We start from the raw sequence: 18616 nt of genomic DNA, 5'->3' as shown, positions 1-18616 counted from the left end.
CATCCAAACTATGCAATCCCCTCTCCCCGAAACCCCCAAATCTCATAAGAAAGCTCAACGGATTCCTACCAAGGGTGAAAGTTTAGCCATTGGGGCTGGCAGGTAATTCATTTTGATCAGACTTGCAATGAGAGAAACACTTGATCCCCACCCTCAAAAAGCCTGACACCTAAGCATGAGTGTATAGATGCATGTATGGTGGATGGCAATACACAGGTAAAATAGCAACATGGGAGTTTGGGCAGGCTCGTGGGCTCACTACCCTTTTTAGTGTCAAGGTCCATTCACGGTGACAGGTAAGAACATCAAGGTCATAAGCAAGACTCGGGAAGATGTCTTAAGGTAAGAAGGACCCAAGGTGGCCCTTGATGTGGAGTCAGTTTTGGAAAAGCAGATGGGGACGAGTCATAGAGTCAACAGTACAGAGGGACGATGACAGTACCAGTGGCCCTCCTGTGGACCAAAACTACCTCAGCGCAGTTTCCAGAAACGCAGTCTGTAGGATACTGCCCTGAGAAATGTCAAAAATGGTTCTCCAGTGAGACAGGTTTTGGAAATTCTTCACACTGCCTCTCCCTCTTGGAACTCCATGGCACATTGTACCGTACCCGTGTACATTACGGGATACATGCGCACTGCAGACTCTGTGCAACCTTTTGGGAAGAAGAATGTCTTAGCTTTGCTGCATCCAGTGCTTGTGAAACTGTCTCCAGCAGGTATCTCCTGGGTGCTGTGTACTGACCACTGTTGCAGGACCAGGGGCAACCACAGTGAACAAAGCAAATTCTTCCCTCCTGGAACTTGTTTGCTAGGAGGGAGGCATGCAGTCGGTGGTAAGGCTTGCTTCAGAAAAACAAAGGAGAGCAAGGAGTGATGGATCTTCCCTTTCAGCCAGGGTGTGTGGACCAGCTCTCGAGGAGCAGAGCCTGGATAAAGTGAGAAAAAGGCCATGTGACAGCTAGGAGAACCTGTCCCAGACAAAGGGATCCTGAGGTGGGAGGCAACTGTGAGCTTTGCCTGTCAAGAAACAGGTCGGAGACTGGTGCAGCTGGAGTCGGGAGCCAGGGAGCACGATAAGACCAGGAGGTAGGCAGGGTGTGGAGTGTGGGGACCTTCAGCGTTGGCAGGGACCTTCATTCACTCAATTCACAAGTTCACTGCACAAACATTTATTGAGAGTTTGCTCCAAGCTTGACACCATTGGAGCCACTGGGAATCTTGTAGTAAATAAAACAAGCAAAACTTCCTGCATTAACAGAACATTCACACTGCAGATGGTGCATCCTTGCTCTGGAATCTGAGGGACTTCTCTACTGGGGCCACTGCAAACTCCCCGTGGTATTGTCCACCATAGATACCTCCACCTTCGTAGGCTCTTCCATGTTATGTGGCCCATGTGGCAAGCTGCTGGCACTTCAGTCTGGACCTGCTCACAGCCCTTTCCTACCCCAGGCCCCACTCAGAGCTGGCAGCTTTCCATGTCACTCACTGAAAGGGAATACGAGAAGCCTTTCCAAGTGGGGACGGTGCCCCCTTCGTAACCCAAGAGGTCTACAAAGCATTAAGCTTTCTCCTTACTTGTGGGAGGCGTGAGCTGCAATGATCCGCCTTTTATCTTGCAGAGACTATCTTGGCATGGCTCGGGCCCTAAGACACCACTGATGTGACGGGTCCCTGAAACTCTGGAGGGTTTTCTCTCACCTTCTGGAGTGTACACACCACATCGGGACCACCAATATACGTGTCACTAATTACTCATGTAGTCTGAGTGACATGATACCATTGATAGGGTGGGCCAGTGGGATGTTTTTCAGATGGTGCAGATTGTCCACAGGCCTTTGGGCGATATTACACTGGGGCAGGAAATACGAGGCCCTGAGAAGAGACCGAAGGGTGTACCGTGGCCCGCCCACATGGGTACAAACGTTTTCTCATGTCTCCCGGTAAGGAACGAAAAGACCAGGTTCAGCAGATCAGTGACTTCACCCAGCTGCCTGGGACTGTGCCCACCTTCCCCAGCAAAGACGCCAAACTCAGCACAGTGACATGATCAGGTCCATTGCTCTGCTAAGTCTACAGCTATCCACACATGTCCCCCAGACCCTATCTGGCTTTGTGCACTGGATTGTTGAATGAGGTGTGCATCTGAGGGGGGGCTGTCCCTGTATCCACTAGGTTTTAAAGGATGACTGGCATCCTCCAGGATATGGCACTGTTTTTGATTCATTATCTTGACCAGCATTCCATAGACTTCTACTCTGTCTTCCCTGCTATAATAGCTCTTACCCTGAAACCACAGAGCAAATTGGGGATTTAACCAATCCGAGTATGTCTACTCCAATTTCAAGCTGGGGAATCAGAGCAGTGACCTCCAAGTAAGTCTATGAACCAAGTGAAAGGGGTGTCATTAAGACGTGCTTCTGTAAGGGACTGGGGGAACAGAATTGAAGCAAACAGGCATAACATTAACCACCTTACATTATTTCTGATTGAAACATCCTATTTTTAGCTTCTTTAACAATAGGCTTGGGTGACAGTCGAGCCTTGCTGGCCTGGGGACAATTGCATCACGTTGGTGACTTTGCATATCCCCACCATGATCCAGGACTTGATAGACGTCCTCTGAGATAACAGCCTCATATCGGCTCTCTCCCAGTTTCAGAGGTCACCTTTCCCAGAACCTCCCCGTCCTCCTCATTTGCTGACTGCAGCAGAAAGGAGAAGGAAGGTCACCCAGAGGAGCCAGTGCTATCAATAAAAGCAGGGTGGCTGGTACTGAACAGCATGCTTGGGGCACAGAGACCAGCCTGCTTACCCAGGCCTCCTTCAGAATGCTCCTTGACGTCCATCTGCTTGTTCTCTGGGGCTCCCCAGCTGCAGTGACTGCCTCGGCCAAATCCAGATCAGAGCAATTAACTGGATAATTGCTCTAATGAGAGCACAGAATGAATCACCAGGGCCAATCTCACCCTGGAAAAATTAAATGGATAAACTGGCTGTCTATGGCTCTTTGGGACTTCAGCAGCTTCCTCTGTGATCTCCATGGGCCTTCCGGGGAAGATTTGATCCTCTGACACTGGAAGAATTAACAGACAAATGTGATGATAGGCTTTCATTATTTGGTTATGAGTTTGGGGAACGGCGATAATCAGGACAGCACTGGAGGAGAAACCATGGCATACAGTATATGAGCACAGATTTCAGGGTCAGACTGCCCAAAATAGAATCCTGGACCCTCCGTGGTGGAGTGAGAACTTCCAAAACTCCACCCTTGCATAAAAGCAGTGAGAATGTGGGGGAAAATTGTCCAAGTCAAGTTTGTGCGTTTTTTTTTAACTATGGAGATTACCAAAGTTTTGTAACAACATGAGGAGAATTTATTCAAGAAAAAAAGTTAAATATTGGTAAGTATGGTAAGCTTTGTGGCATTTTAACCCGTGTTCTCCCCAGCTACATAGTAGGCTTCAAAATCAACAGCCTCCCCATCACAGAAGTTGTGGAAAACCAGCAGCCAGGCATCCACCAGAAAGCAGAGCTCCCTAAAAAGTTCCCACCCAAAGGATGGTCACCAACTGACCTGTGAGCTGCCTGGAGAGCTGGACTCCCCCTGTCTCTATCTGACCTGATACAGACATTACTCAGTGAGAACAGCTTTATACCCAGGGGATGCTGCTGGAGACAGTGTTACCAAGGGATCTGATGCGAAGTCAATGAGAAAACTTACAAGAAAAAAAATTGGGAAATGAGAACATGGAGGTTTTTGAAAAGCTTTGACATAGTGCTAGGAATCTAAAAGGCCACACGCATTTGCAGGGCTGTGTGGTGCCTGGGGAGCAATGAGAAGGTCTTCATCTTTCACCGACAGCCAGTGCCCAGAGTCTGCACAAGGTGAAGGGCTAAGGCAGTTTTGCAAACTTCCTGCCCAGGCATTGCCGACATGCCCTGCACACACACAAAGCCCCACGGCAACGGCTGGGAGAGCTAGTGATTCAGGTGATGTAAGAGAACCTCTGTCAAGTCATTAGGTGACCATGCAGCTACTCCAGTAGGGACTTTGCTGGCCACACACAACAAAGAATACAGATTTGGTCTCCAAAAAGTCAGTAAACAAACAGCACCAGAAATAAAACTGGGAGTGGTCTGATTTCCAGGGTTGTCACGTTAATTACTTCAAATACCAAGTATTCAACAAAAGGTTACAAGACATGCAGAGTAGGAGGAAAGTATGGCCAATACACAAGGATAAAATCAGCCCATAGAACTTTTACTTAAGGGAGGCCAGAGAGGAATTCGTAAGCAAAGACTTTATTGGTTTTTTTTAATATTTATTTTTGGGAGACAGAGAGACAGAGTGCAAGTAGAGGAGGGGCAGAAGAGACAGAGAGGGAGACACAGAAACTGAAGCAGGCTCCAGGCTCCTACCTGTCAGCACAGAGCTCCATGGGGAGCTCGAACTCACGGATTGCAAGATCATGACCTGAACCAAAGTCAGACATTTAACCAACTGAGCCACCTAGATGCCTCTATTTTTTTAAATGTTTTTTTAATGTTTTTATTTATTTTTTTTTTAATTTTTTTCAACGTTTATTTATTTTGGGGACAGAGAGAGACAGAGCATGAACGGGGGAGGGGCAGAAAGAGAGGGAGACACAGAATCGGAAACAGGCTCCAGGCTCTGAGCCATCAGCCCAGAGCCTGACGCGGGGCTCGAACTCACAGACCGTGAGATCGTGACCTGGCTGAAGTCGGATGCTTAACCGACTGTGCCACCCAGGTGCCCCATTTTTATTTATTTTTGAAGGAGAGAGAGACAGAGCACGAGCAGGGGAGGAGCAGAGAGAGAAGGAGACATAGAATTTGAAGCAGGCTCCAGGTTCTAAGCTGTCAGCACAGAGCCCAAGGCGGGGCTCAAACTCACAAACTGTGAGATCATGACCTGAGCCGAAGTCGGAAGCTCAATTGACTGAGCCACCCAGGCACCCCCCCTATTTTTTTAAATATTTATTTATTTTTGGGAGAGCACAAGTGGGTGGGGGGCAGACAGAGGAGGACATAGGATCAGAAGCAGGCTCTGTGCTGACAGGCTGACAGCAGTGAGACTGCCGTGGGGCTAAAACTCATGAAGAGTGAGATCATGACCTGAGTTGAAGTTGGACGCTCAACCAATGGAGCCACTCAAGTGCCCCAGACTTTATTATTATTATAAACATTATTAAAGGTTATTATCAATATTTTCACAGGTCTAAAGGCAACCCTGCCTAAAGAATTAAAGGAAAGTAAGAGAACAACATCTCACTAAACAGACAACATCAATGAAGAGATAGAAATTATTTGATGAAAGAACCGAACAGAAATTCTGGAATTACAAATAATAGTGACCAACATAAAAAATTCACAAAAGGGTTTCAACATCATATTTGAACTAATGGAAGAAAGAATCGACAAACCTGAAGATGGCTTGATTGGGATCATCCTGTCCAGGGAACATGGATGGAAGGAATGGAGAAAAACTAGCAGAACCTCAGAGAACCATGGCACGCCACCAAGCACACCAACACGTGCATAATGGAAGTCTCAGAAAGAAAGCAGAGGCACAAAAGGGTTGAAAAACAAACATCTAAAAAAAATGAACACAAAGAAAAACTCAATCTACACACCAAGAAACTCAGCAAACTCCCAAGTAGACAAAATCAAAGAGAGCCACATGTGGACACATCATGGCCCAACTGATGAAAACCAAGTACAGGGAATCTTGAAGAGTGAGCACAGGGTCCCATGTCACACATGAGGCGTCTTCACAGCTGGCTTCCATCAAAACCAACGAAGCTAGAAGGCAAGGGGGTGACATACTCCAAGGCCCGAAAGAAAGAAGCTGTCACATGAGAATTCTGTATCAGGCCAAACTAACCTTCAGAAAAGGAGAAATTAAGACACTCCAAGATAAACAAAACAGGAGTGAATTTATTGCTAGCAGGCCTTCTCTATAAGATATATTAAGGGAGTTTTCCAGGCCAAAATGGAGAGTAATACAAATCTATCCAGCGACAAGGAACACCAATAAATGTGAGTACAAAAAGGTGAATTTAAAGGCGGTGATAAAAAATAAGGACAGTGTTTGTTGTAACTGTTTTCTTCTCCTATCTGATTTAAAAGGACTGCATAGCACAACAATTGTAAAACCTTGTTGACTGGCTTGTAATGTCAAGATGTAATTTGTATGATAATATTGGCACGAAGGAAGGGGGAAGCAATTGAGCTGTATTGAGAAGAGCTTTTGTGTACTATTGAGGTGAAGGCAGCATTCATTGGAGCGAGATTGTTTTAAGTTAAGATGTTGGTTGTAATCCCCAGGGCAGTGGCTAAAAGGATTATGCACCCCACATATTCATTTCGATAAACATAGAAAAGTATTTGACGAAGTAGAACACCCTTTCCTGATTGAAAGCACTCGAGAAAATAGAAGGAAATTGCCTCAAACAAAGAAAGAGAACCTTAAAAAAAAGCAAAACAGGTAACATACTTAACAGTGAAAACTGAATGCTTTCTCCTTAAGTTCAGAAACAAGCAACAGGTGCATTTTCACCCCATCCATTCAACATACTAACTGGAGATGCTAGCCGTGGCATTTATGCAGGAAAAAGAATTAAAAGACATCTGAATGGTAAAGGAGAAGTAAAACTCTCCCTATTTGCAAATCTTATGCTCTTGTATATAGAAAATCCTAAGGAATATACAAAAATATATCTAAGTGAGTTGAGCAAGATTGGAGGATATAGGATCAATATACAAGGTGTCTAGCCAGGCTAAGAGAGAGGGGGAAAGAGAGAGAGAGGAGACACAAAGGGCTAATGCCATGGACATTAAAAGGATAGTAAAGGAATCTTACAAACAACTCAGGCAATCTACCAAAACTTACATAAGGCTTGAGGTGACTTTTTAGACACAACCTCAAAAACACGATCTGTGAAAGAAATTTTGATAATTTGGACATCATTGAAACTAAAATCTTCTGCTCTGCAAAAGAGATTGTTGACAACAAAGACAAGCACAAGTGAAAAACAATTACCTCCGAAAGATTTATCTGATGAGGAATGTTATCCAGAATATACAAATAACTCTTTAAACTCAACAATAAGGAAATGAACAAACCAGTTTAAAAATGGACGAAAGGTTTGGGGCACCTGGGTGGCTCCGTTGGTTGAGCCTCCAAATTTGGCTCAGGTCATGATCTCGCAGTTTGTGAGTTCCAGCCCCGCGTCGGGCTCTGTGCTGACAGCTCAGAACCTGGAGCCTGCTTCAGATTCTGTGTCTCCCTCTCTCTGCCCCTCCCATGCTCATGCTGTGTCTCTCCCTGTTTCTCAAAAATAAATAAATGTTAAAACAATCTTTAAATGGACAAAAGATTTGAACATATATCTTCCCAAAGAAGACACACAGATGACGAATAAGCACATGCAAAGATGCCCAATGTTATACGTCACCAGGGAATCACAGACAAGACAACACTGTGTTATCACTACACTCCTGTTACAATGGCTGATGTCCAACAATCTGACAATAGCAGATACTGATGAGGATATGCATTAAGTTGACATAGATCCAAAACTCAGTGTAAAGCTACAACTGTAAAACTTTTAGAAGAAAACTTAGAAGAAAATCCTCATCACCTTGAGGTAGACACAGATTTTTTCCATGAAATGTAAAAAACAAAGCATGGCAGATAAAAATGACTAATTGGGGTTTTCCAAATCCAAATTCTGCTCTTTAAAAAACACTATTAAGAAAAAGAAAGGACTACCAGAATTTAGGGGTGGGGAGGGGAGATCACAATACATATTTTTAATAAAAAACTTGATTCCCTTCCCTTATGTTCATCTGTTTTGTAACTTAAATTCTTCATATGAGTGAATTCATATGATATTTGTCTTTCTCTGACTAATTTCTCTTAGGGTAACACCCTGTAGTTCCATCCACGTAGTTGCAAATGGCAAGATTTCATTCTTTTTGATTGCCAAGTAATACTCCATTGTATCTATATACCACATCTTCTTTATCCATTCATCCAAGGAGGGGGACAAAACATAAGAGACTCTTAAATACAAAGAACAAACTGAGGGTTGCTGGAGGGGTTGTTGGGGGGGGGATGGGCTAAATGGGTGGGGAGAATTGGGGAGGACATTGTTGGGATGAGCACTGGGTGTTATATGCAGGGGGTGAATCACTGGAATCTACTCCTGAAATCATCATAGCACTATATGCTATCTAACTTGGATGTAAATAAATAAATAAATAAATAAATAGAAATATCTCAAACAAACAAAAGAAAAACCTTGAATCCCGAATATCCAAATATATATATATATATATTTGTATATATACATATATACATATATATATATACATACACATATATATATATATATATTTAAGCCCTCACAATTCAGTATGAGAAGGCACCACCATTTTTTTAATGTGGCAAAAAAAATGTGAACAGAGACTTCAGAAAAAATGATGTGCAAGTGTCATATAAGCACGTAAAAAGAAGCTCAGTTTTGTTTGTCATCAGAGACACACAAATGTAAGCCATGGTTGAAACTGCCATGGGTTTACAATGGCTGAGCTGAAAGCCTTCCCATCTCGAGTGTTGGCAGGAATCTGAAACTGTCCAGACACTCCCCTGCAGAAACAGGAACGTGAAATGATGGGACGGGGCTTGCCCAGTTCTTCAAACCCTGACTATACACAATGCACCCCAGATCCCGCTCCCAGGGATTCACGCAAAAGAAGTAAGTCTACGCCCTCGCAAGAACTTGACCTGAGTGCTTACAACGCCTTCATTCATCATAGCCAAATGCCAAAAAGCAACCCAAATGCCCACGAAAAAGTGAATGAGCAAGCCCACTGCATGAGTCACACAAAGGAACGACCCCACAGTAAAATGGCAGCACCATAATCACACCGACGGACTGCAAATGCCATACTGGAGGAAAGAAAAACGAGCCGGATATTAAAAATCATATTCTGCGTGAGCCCTACTCACACACCTTCCCATCACCCTACCTTGCAGCCGCGCTGCCTGGAATATATGAACTGGCCGCGAGGCTGCCGGAGCACAGAGGAGGACGGGGTGGTGTTAGTTGTCCAGGGCCCCGCCCAAGGGCCGGACGGACCAGAGATGGGGACCCCGGAGTAGCCACCCGGAGAAAAACAAAAAATTAGACCCCACCTCATGTATTCCACTAGAGTAAATTCAAATGAATCAAAGACGTACGCATAAAAATAATGAAAACAGGAAGTCATTGTTTGTACATCATTCGGTGATGTAAAAACAAAATGATTCTGCAAGGCAAAACAAAAGCTTCAGAAGCAAAGTGAAAGTGTCGACTGCAAATACCATAAAGGAAGCAAAGGAGGGGAGGGAGTGAAGGAGGGAAAAGGCTTCATTTCTATTACAGATAAGAGCTAATTTCTTTAATGCATGAGAAGTGCATAAAAATCTATAACAAAACAACCAACCACCCACAGGAACAGGAGATGAAATCTCATTGAAAAGGCAGCACAAGTAGTTCTTAAACGAAGTCGAGATTTTTAACCTCACTCCTAATCAGAGAAATGCGTTCTCAGTATGAGGTAGACAATGGCCCAAAACAAGGGAACTGGGGGCAGAGACACAGCCCTCCCCACCCCTGCAGGCGCGCTGGGCAGAGTGTGCTCCATCCAGTGAGAAGCTCTCTGCAGGTTCGGTTGAAGGATTATGATACATCCATATAAAGGAGTGCGATGTGACTGTGTGTGTTTCGCTGCAGAGGGATCCCCGAGGCCATGTGAGCACAGTGAGGCAGAGGGCTGTGGCCCAATGCCAGCTCGTGAAAGAGGGAAGGGTAGACCCTGAAGGTCGGCGTGCCTGCCAGCCTCTCCACCCCCGACTGCCTTGGATGTTTTCAGCCAAGACAACATGTGGGAAGAGAACCCTGAGACACCTGGGAGCCTGCAGGACACAGACAGAAGACGGACCCTGTCCTGTGTGCCCTTTGTATGATCTGGGTTTGTACTGTGTGCGTAAAACAAAGCGAAGCCACCTCTCTGGAAGTCACGGACCGTGGCAGGGGCTCTTGGCTGCTGGCTCCACATCAGGGGCCAGGGGCCAGCACACTGTTCTTTATCAGATCTCTAATAGAGACAAGCCCCAGGGGCTGCTGGGACAGAGGCCGTGCCCATCTCAGTGCTACCCTGCCGCTCTCAGACCTCCCTCCCTGGCGTCAGGCTTATTTTTTCCCTCTTCCTGCCGACAAACACAGCTGAGCAGGAAAACATCACCCTCCTTTCCTGTGGCTGTTCTCCAAACAACAGAGCTTCTGAAACACGTGGAGTCCCTCCTGTATCTGAGACCCCCGGTGAACACAGGTGGGTACCGCGATGCCACGATTCGATGCCATCCCTGGACCAGAGGACTCCATTCACTCTACCACAGACATAGGACGCCGGCGTGAAGAAGTCTGAGTGTCTCTCCAAAGTAAGCACTTCTCCCAAAGTTGCTCGACCCAACAAGGATTACATTTTGATGAAAAAGATCATCTGTTTTCGTTCCGAGAGACTTCCGGGAATACCACCACAATTCATCAGCTCTTGGTAATATCTTAGGAGAGCCGAGAATACATCCCTGCTCTGTAAGTTTGTATAATAACACACTCGAGTGTTCGTACTTTGGAAGCTCCGAGGAGAACTTGTGCAATTATGGCGAAAACAATTGTCGCGACTTCTACAGAGAGCACAGCTGTCAGGTACAAGAGAACATTTCAAAACATCTCCTCCAACACCTGTGTTTATTTTGAAGTGTCCGTATGTTTTCACCGGGGAATAAAGGAACAGAGGAAAACACATCAGACGGATCTGACTTACGGGGGACTTGAATCGAGTTGTTTGACAGTCACCCAGCACACCAACCACTGGAAGCCAATGCCGGTTAGGAAGTCATGATTTATCAGATCAAACTCTGGTCATTGACAGGAGCGAAAGGATCACAGACACTGCGGGTCCAGAACAGTAAAGGGGGGTTGGTGTTTTTCAGCTGGCCCAGGCGGGTACAAGGACGAGAGGACTCTGGGCAAACATGACGACTGCGGACCCATCTGGCCATTTGACGGATGTCCCAGTAGGGAAGCCACAATCCTTCTCTCCAGGAGAATGCAAAGCTCCTTCTGGCTAATTCCAGTATCACTGGAAGAGGGGCTTCCAACAGTCCAGGCACAGAGACTGCAATCTGCGGGCAGTGCAGGCCTGATCTTGGCACAACTCATCCTTGTGATCGGATGTTACTTTTGAATTTAAATTAATTTGGGGGATAGCCATCTTTGGTCAACCCTTTGGAGCCCCTTTGGTCAACCTCGGAAAGGTGCCAGAGACCACAGGATAGGGTGTCACGGTCCTCCTAAGCCCGTTAAAGGGCCTGACTGTAGACACCCGGGGTCCCTGGAAGGGGAGATGGGAGAGAGAGAAAGAATCCCTTTGCAAGCCTGGTTCCCACTGGGTTTCCTGTCCCTCCTCTTCCGTCTTGACTTGGGCTCTTTCCTACAGTGCGAGAGACAGTATGGGCTGTGTAGCCACTAGAATCAGGTTCAAATCCAGCCCTGCCACATTTCTAAACTCCACTGAGCTTAAGTTTCCTTATCTGTTAAAAAAAAAAATCCAGGGGAGAGGATGGTATCTTGACATTTATTTATTCCTGTTGTTTTTTAATGTGTTATGAAATGTCGTACATTCAGGAGTCGATACAACATGTCCCTACGACTTAAGGCAAACACTGGAGACACCTCACCAGGGTTGCCGTGGGCTCGTGCCCTGTTCAGCAGCCTCCCCATCCCCCAAAGCCCACGCCCCCCTACATTCTGTGTGCCTCTCCGTCCCCCTTCTCCTTATATTCCAATAAATGCACGAACCCCTACACAACACGCAGTTCACCTGTGCAGGTGTCTAGATCTTACGTAAGTGGACTCGGGTCCTATTCTCCTGTAATTTTCCGTTTTGCTGACCATTATGAAATTCTTGGCAAACTTACAGAACGATCGCAAGAATTATTTCAAAGTAAGGTGCACACGTTATGTCCCTTTGCCCTTTACAATTTCCGTGTGAATTTCCTAAAGGAAGGGATATGCCCTCCCATAACCACAGTCTAGTTAGTTATTAAATCCAGAGAATTCAGTCTGGGTGCCATGCTTTTCCCAAGTCTATGGGCCGTAATCCAGCACTGCTGGTGGTTTTCCCAGAGACGGGCTTTACAGCATCTTCCTCTCCGTGAGCGACGCAGTCCCAGCTGCACGCTGCCTTTGGTGACTGTGTCTCTCCGGGCTCCGTCGTTGGAACAGCTCATCGGTCCTGCTCTGGTTCTCACAACACTGACACCTTTGAAGACCGGCCAGCCATGCCACAGGATGGCCCCACCTGGGCTTGTCTGCTGTCTCTCTCTGCTCAGATTCAGGACACCGCCCACACGACGCGTGACTCACAGGCTTCATGCCACGGGTGCCCGAGGTCTGTCTGGTCTGTCGTTGGCACCGCCAACTTGGATCACCCTACAAAGGGTTGTCCGGCTTCTCCGCTGCATGGGTACTGTTTCCCTCCACTCTGTGCAGCACCTTGAAACCACGCAAGTGCCCTGTCTCCCCACCAACCCGCCACCTTAGCAGCATCCACCAATGACTGTGCTTGAAACCAGTCTTCGCCAAGATTGTTGTTGAGTTGTCGGGCAGCGATGATGGTCTCATTCCTCCACACTTCTCCGCCAGCTTCTCCCTGTGAGGGAGACTCCCCCTCCTTTTCCCTCACTGATTCACATATTTGTTCAACTATTCGTTATCTACTTATCACCTGTATGGACTTGTAACCCATTGCTTGTGATGCTGTTATCAATCCCAGGACACGCATGAAATTTCCCTACAATCACTGTACTCTCACCACCCAAACCAAACCTCCTGAGACAAGTTCCAGGTCAGTCTCCTCTTTTTTCCCTGGGCTGAGGGTATGGCGTCAGAGTCCTGTGTCTAGTCTCCAGTGTTAGTTTTTCCCCCTTCAACTGGGCTATCTTGTTCAGCTGAAATAGACTTGCATTCGTTTGTTCCTTTTGGCATTCAGTTTTAGAGCCTTGCTCATCCTTGCTGGTTTCCCATCTCAATTTCATGTCCTGCTGCCTTCCCATTATGGGTTCAGTTGTGCCCGCCGAAAATTCTTATGTGGAAGTCCTAACCCACAGGACCTCAGAACGTGACCTTTTTTGCAGGCAGCTTTGTTGCAGATGCCGCTAGTCAAGATGAGGTTATACAGGGTGAGGAAGGTGAGCCAATGCAGTAGACTGTGTCCATATAAAAAGGGGAAATTTGGACGCAGACCCACGCGCAGGGAGAGTGCCATGGGTTCATTAAGCCAGATGTTGGGCCACGCGTCAAAGCCAAGGGCAGCAAAGACGGAAGTAGACCGTCAAGCTGGGCAAGACGTGCGGAGAAGACTCATCCTCGCGGCCGCGGGAGGACCAGCCTGCCGGCGCCTTGACACCTTGACGTGAGGCTTCCCAGAGCTGTGAGAGGTTAAACCCCTGCTGTGTAAGCCGCCTGGTCTGTGGTCCTGGTTTATGGCAGCCCAGGGAAAGTAACCCACTTCCTGAATTCTTTCATTGCACCAACTTGCTTCTATCGCAACCCTCCCAGGTATTTGGGGAAGCTGTCGTGACATCTGATAATTCAGACAGCTGTGCTTCCTTCTGCAGTTCGGCTCTCCTGCCCAGCTGCCAGGGCACCTTCCCGCAGTGAAAGGAGAGAGGGTGGTAGGGGTGTGGCAGATGCCTCCTTTTGGACGGGCTTTGATTCCTGCACACGCGTGTGCTCCTTCGGGCGGGCGAGGGCGTTACCACGTGTCTTTCTGGTTTGCACGGTGCTGCGCTGAAGGTCCCCGGCCCATCTCGGGCATGTTCCTGGAGAGACAAGGGCCCCAGGATATCCACAGCTTCTGTGCCCACACACCAGAAGATGCCAGTTGCATTTTTAAAGGTAGTGTCACGACTCACTCGGCTTGTGAGTGATACATTCAAGTACCCACGGCTCTGTGCCCTCGCTACGGCTACTGCTGTCCGAATAGGAAGCTTGTCGGTTTGGAGGGCACGGCTTCTTCCCCGTCCCCCGTGAGGTAGGCTGTGGGGTGTCTGTCCAGAAGCACAGACTGTGTGCCCCCTTCTAGAAAACGCCGGTTCAGATCTTTCTTCCCATGGCTTCTTTTCATACATTCTTGATACTATTTCTTTGTTAGTGGTTTTTTTTTGCATCACAGGTATTTTCCTCTGGACACAGGCTCCGCTTGGGTCTGAATCTTCACTTTACGGCATTTTCTGTTGAACAGGTGTCCTTAATTTTAATGTGCCCAAATTGATCGGTATTCTCTTTTATAGCTGCTGTCAATTTTTATACCTTGTTTAAGAAATTCTTCCCCACCCTGAGGTCATGAAGATATTTTCTCTTATTATCCTTCTAAAAGCTTTATTGGCTTTCCAATAAATTTGGGTAACTTTCAGTAAAAAAGAAATTTTTAAGAAAGTTCGCTAAAGATTGTTAGAAAATCGGAATCAGTCAACGTCCAGCAAAGAAATGACTATAGTATCAGAAATCTCTCTCCCTCCCTCAAAAGGCTCTGAGGAGAGATGTTTTAGAGGCAATTTCTAACAAAGCAAGGAATAAATTTGGCTTAGGTTTTTTAAATAACAATAAAGTAGTTACAGAGACTGTCAGAGGAGGGAAAACTACTCAAATCATTGGGAAAAACTGGTATAAACTTGATGGCAAAACTCACAAAAAGTAAAACCATAGATCAATTTCAAGTTCAAATATATATGTAAACCATCTTTTCAATACATCAGCTGATCAAGGACAGCAGTGTGTTTAAAAGAGATTATGTTTCAAAACTGAGAACTGAGGGTTGATGGGGAGTGGGAGGGAGGGGAGGGTGGGTGATGAGTATTAAGGAGGGCACCTTTTGGGATGAGCACTGGGTGTTGTATGGAAACCAATTTGTCAATAAATTTCATATTAAAAAAAGAGATTATGTTTTGTGGCGCCTGGGTGGCTCCGTCCGTTAAGTGTCCGACTTCGGCTCAGGTCATGATCTTGTGGTTTGTGGGTTCGAGCCCCACGTCGGGCTCTGTGCTGACAGCTCAGAACCTGGAGCCTGCTTTGGATTCTGTGTCTCCCTCCCTCTGCCCCTTCCCCGCTCATGCCCCATCTCTCTCTCTCTCTCTCTCTCTCTCTCAAAACTAAATAAACATTTTTTAAAATTTTGAAGAGATATGTTTCACGACAAAGAAGGATGTCCCTGGGAGATCAGAGCATTTCCACACACAAAAATCCTGTCATAGAATGAATGTTTGCAATTAAAGAAGAAACACCCACAGGTGTCTCAGTGGATGTAGATGTCTGACCCCCTCGGTAATCAAGAAATCATATATGGAAACGAGAATGAAGTTTCTCCTACTTCATGGATTAGCAAAAACTATAAATTGTGACATTTTTACAAAATGACGTGCTTTGGCGTAGCGGGAATGAATGAAATAGGACTGTAAAAACCTAGGGTTGAGTAAAACATCGACTTCTAGGGTGACAGGATACCACTTCGTTAAAGGCTGAAACATCCCCCAAAATATATTTAACGGCTGCAGAACCAGAAGGCGTGGAGATCCGCTGACAAGCAGAACGCAGGCCACTGAAACCTGCTCTTTTCGCTCATTCGCGTGCACAAACGTTTTACAGCAGGGGACGGTTTGGGTTTTTACAGGATGAACGTTCTGGAAGTGGGGGCGGCACAGGATTTGACAGCCCCCCCACCTGCACACTTGCGACCTTAGGATGGCAAATGTTATAGCGTGTGCATTTTACCACAGTTGCAAACAAGCGTTTGACGATAATAAACGTTGTTTAGACATAGTCAGTGCCCGAGAACGCTGCATGTCTGTCACGGGGTTTTTCCTCTGCATTAGAAAAGCCCGCCAGCGGAGTACCTATGGCACCTGAGCTGAGAAGGATGTCAGTCTGTGGTGGGACCCCTGCCAGGGCAGCCGCATACACCCCCTGTCCTGGCTCACTGCTCTGAGCAACGGCTCTTTCTGGTGACGGACATGCCTGGCCACACTCCAGCCACCAGCTGAGGCCACACATGCTTTGTTCACACCGTTTTATGTTGTCCGTCATCAGTGACTGCCCCTCAGTCTTGTAGCAGAGTTTTGATGCAGTTATATGGAACAGCCTAAGCGCTGCGTCTAACCACATCCCACGTCCGCTAGAATTGCCGATAGACCCCAACCTCCTGTCCCCGGGGGGCACACCAGCAGGGCCACCCCGCCCACCAGCCATTCAGCTCCTAGGCGAAGCACATCTGTGTTTCTGTTTAAATTCTCAGACTGGGGGCGCCTGGGTGGCTCAGTAAGTTGGGCGTCCAACTTCGGCTCAAGTCATGATCTTGAGGTTCGTGAGTTCAAGCCCCCCGTCGGGCTCTGTGCTGACAGCTTGGAGCCTGGAGCCTGCTTCGGATTCCGTGTCTCCCCCTCTCTCTGCCCCTCCCCTGCTTGTGCTCTGTCTGTCTCTGAAAAATAAATAAGTGTAAAAAAAAATTTAAATTCCAGCTGGGCCCTCTTGCTTCCCTCATGGTGACTTTGGGTGGCCTCCCGGTGGCCCGGCATCTGTCACCACACTCCTCGGATCACCCGCCAGCAGCATCTCACCGTCAGACCTGCTTCTCAGGGAGGAAAGGGCTCTTGCCTTTAATTAAAAGATGCCGGCTCACGAGTTCAGTTTCATAAACTCGCATAATCCCAGCGCGGGCGTCTGGGAAAACCGTGTGCATCTCAGACTCTGTCTGTCCTTTACTACGCACGCTTGCAACTTGAAACGAGATGAGCAAGAGAGAGGATGCCAAAATTCAGGGCAGACGTTGCCTGTCAGACTTGATAATCCTGCAGGACACGGGAGCCACTGTGCACTTGGCAGGGGCCCTGACAGGGTGACCCGAGGTTCCACCACGCTGGCCCTGAGTCCCCCATGGCCCCTGTGCAGCTTCGTTCATTAACTTCCAACCTCCAGGCCGGATCTGCCCTCGATCTCCGTGCTGGCCCTTCGTGTCTCTCGTTGTGGAGGCCAGACACACAGAGACGTCACCGCAAGGAAAGCCAGGGAGGGGCGGCTCCAAGGACAGACGGCAGGAATGGAATTAAAAGTGTTCTCCGGTGCATTTTCGGACGCCGCGGTTTGGGCGGACATGAGAACGGGGGTTTCTGCTCCTGGGTGCCTTCCACAGTGTTCATTAAGGGAGGCAAGGGTCTGCGTTTTCTCAAATTCTAGCAACCCCCGGACACCAGGGGCCCTGGTGACAATGTGCCCTCAGCTCGATTCCTGAATAAGCCAGAGTGTAGTTCCCTCCAACCAAAGAATGTGTGTGTGTTATAATATGATTAGCACGGTCTTGTTACATCCATCCTGGACGTAACAAGTAAAGATGAAGTCACACTGGAGTCGGGGACCCGTGTCAGCAGGACGGCTGTCCATACAGGAAGGCCAGCAGAAAGCAGCGACGCACAGGGGCAATACCATGTGACCACGGAGGACTGGGGGATACATCTGGAAGCCGGGGACTCTGACGTCACCCATCAGCAGTCGATTGTACTCACAGGTGGAAGTGTGGAGTCAGCCGACCTTGGTTCTAGAGAGGTTTCGGCCTTGGGTGTGCCCTGCCATGCTTCCCTAGGGTTGCACTTGCACGATCGAATGCGCTAAATCAGACCCCGCTGGGTCCACACGCACTTTCCCAGTCTGAGAAAAGTGGACAGGGAAGGACACCCGTTTCCTGTCGTCGCCACAACAAATCACCACTGGCCGAGTGGCTTGAAACAACACACGCGTGTTCGACAATTCTGGAAGTCAGAAGCTGGAAATGGGTCTTACGAGGATAAAATTAAAGCGCCTTCAGGGGTGCATTCCTTCTGGAATCTGGGGGAGAGAATCTGTTTCCTTTCCTTTTCCAGATTCCACAGGCCGCCTGCCCTCCTCGGCATGTGGCCCCTCCTCCACCTTCAGAACGCGTCATTCCAACCTCTGCTTTCCGTGGTGACATCTGCTTCTTGGACTCTGACCCTCCCTCCTCCCTCTTATAAACGCCCTTGTGACGATTGGGCCACCGAGATAACCCAGGATAACCCCCTCATCGCAAGATCCTTGACTTAACCCCATCGGCAAAGTCCCTCATGCGGGGTAAGGTCACGTATCCGTGTCTAAGGACTGGGATCCGGACATCTTTGGGGCATCACTATTCAGCCCACCACAGGTGAGACAGCGGCCGTGCCCTGGTGAGATCAGAACTAGGATTTGGGTTTCTTGAGTTCTGCCGGGTCTCTTTGCTTACCTGCCTTCTGGGGGGAACAACTACATAAAATCAGTGTCTTTACCCAGATGGGCTCACATATCTGCAATCACCACCAGCCCCAATCTGTCGGCGAGGTGACACAAGTTTATTTCTTGCTCCTGTCAAGTCAGCTGCACGTCTCCAGAGACGCCCTCCCCCGGGCTGGCTCGGCAACTCGGGGTGACGTCCACAC

The sequence above is a fragment of the Prionailurus bengalensis genome, chromosome C1 (genome assembly GCF_016509475.1).
Source record: "Prionailurus bengalensis isolate Pbe53 chromosome C1, Fcat_Pben_1.1_paternal_pri, whole genome shotgun sequence".
NCBI lineage: Eukaryota > Metazoa > Chordata > Mammalia > Carnivora > Felidae > Prionailurus > Prionailurus bengalensis.
This window is presented reverse-complemented; position numbering follows the sequence as displayed.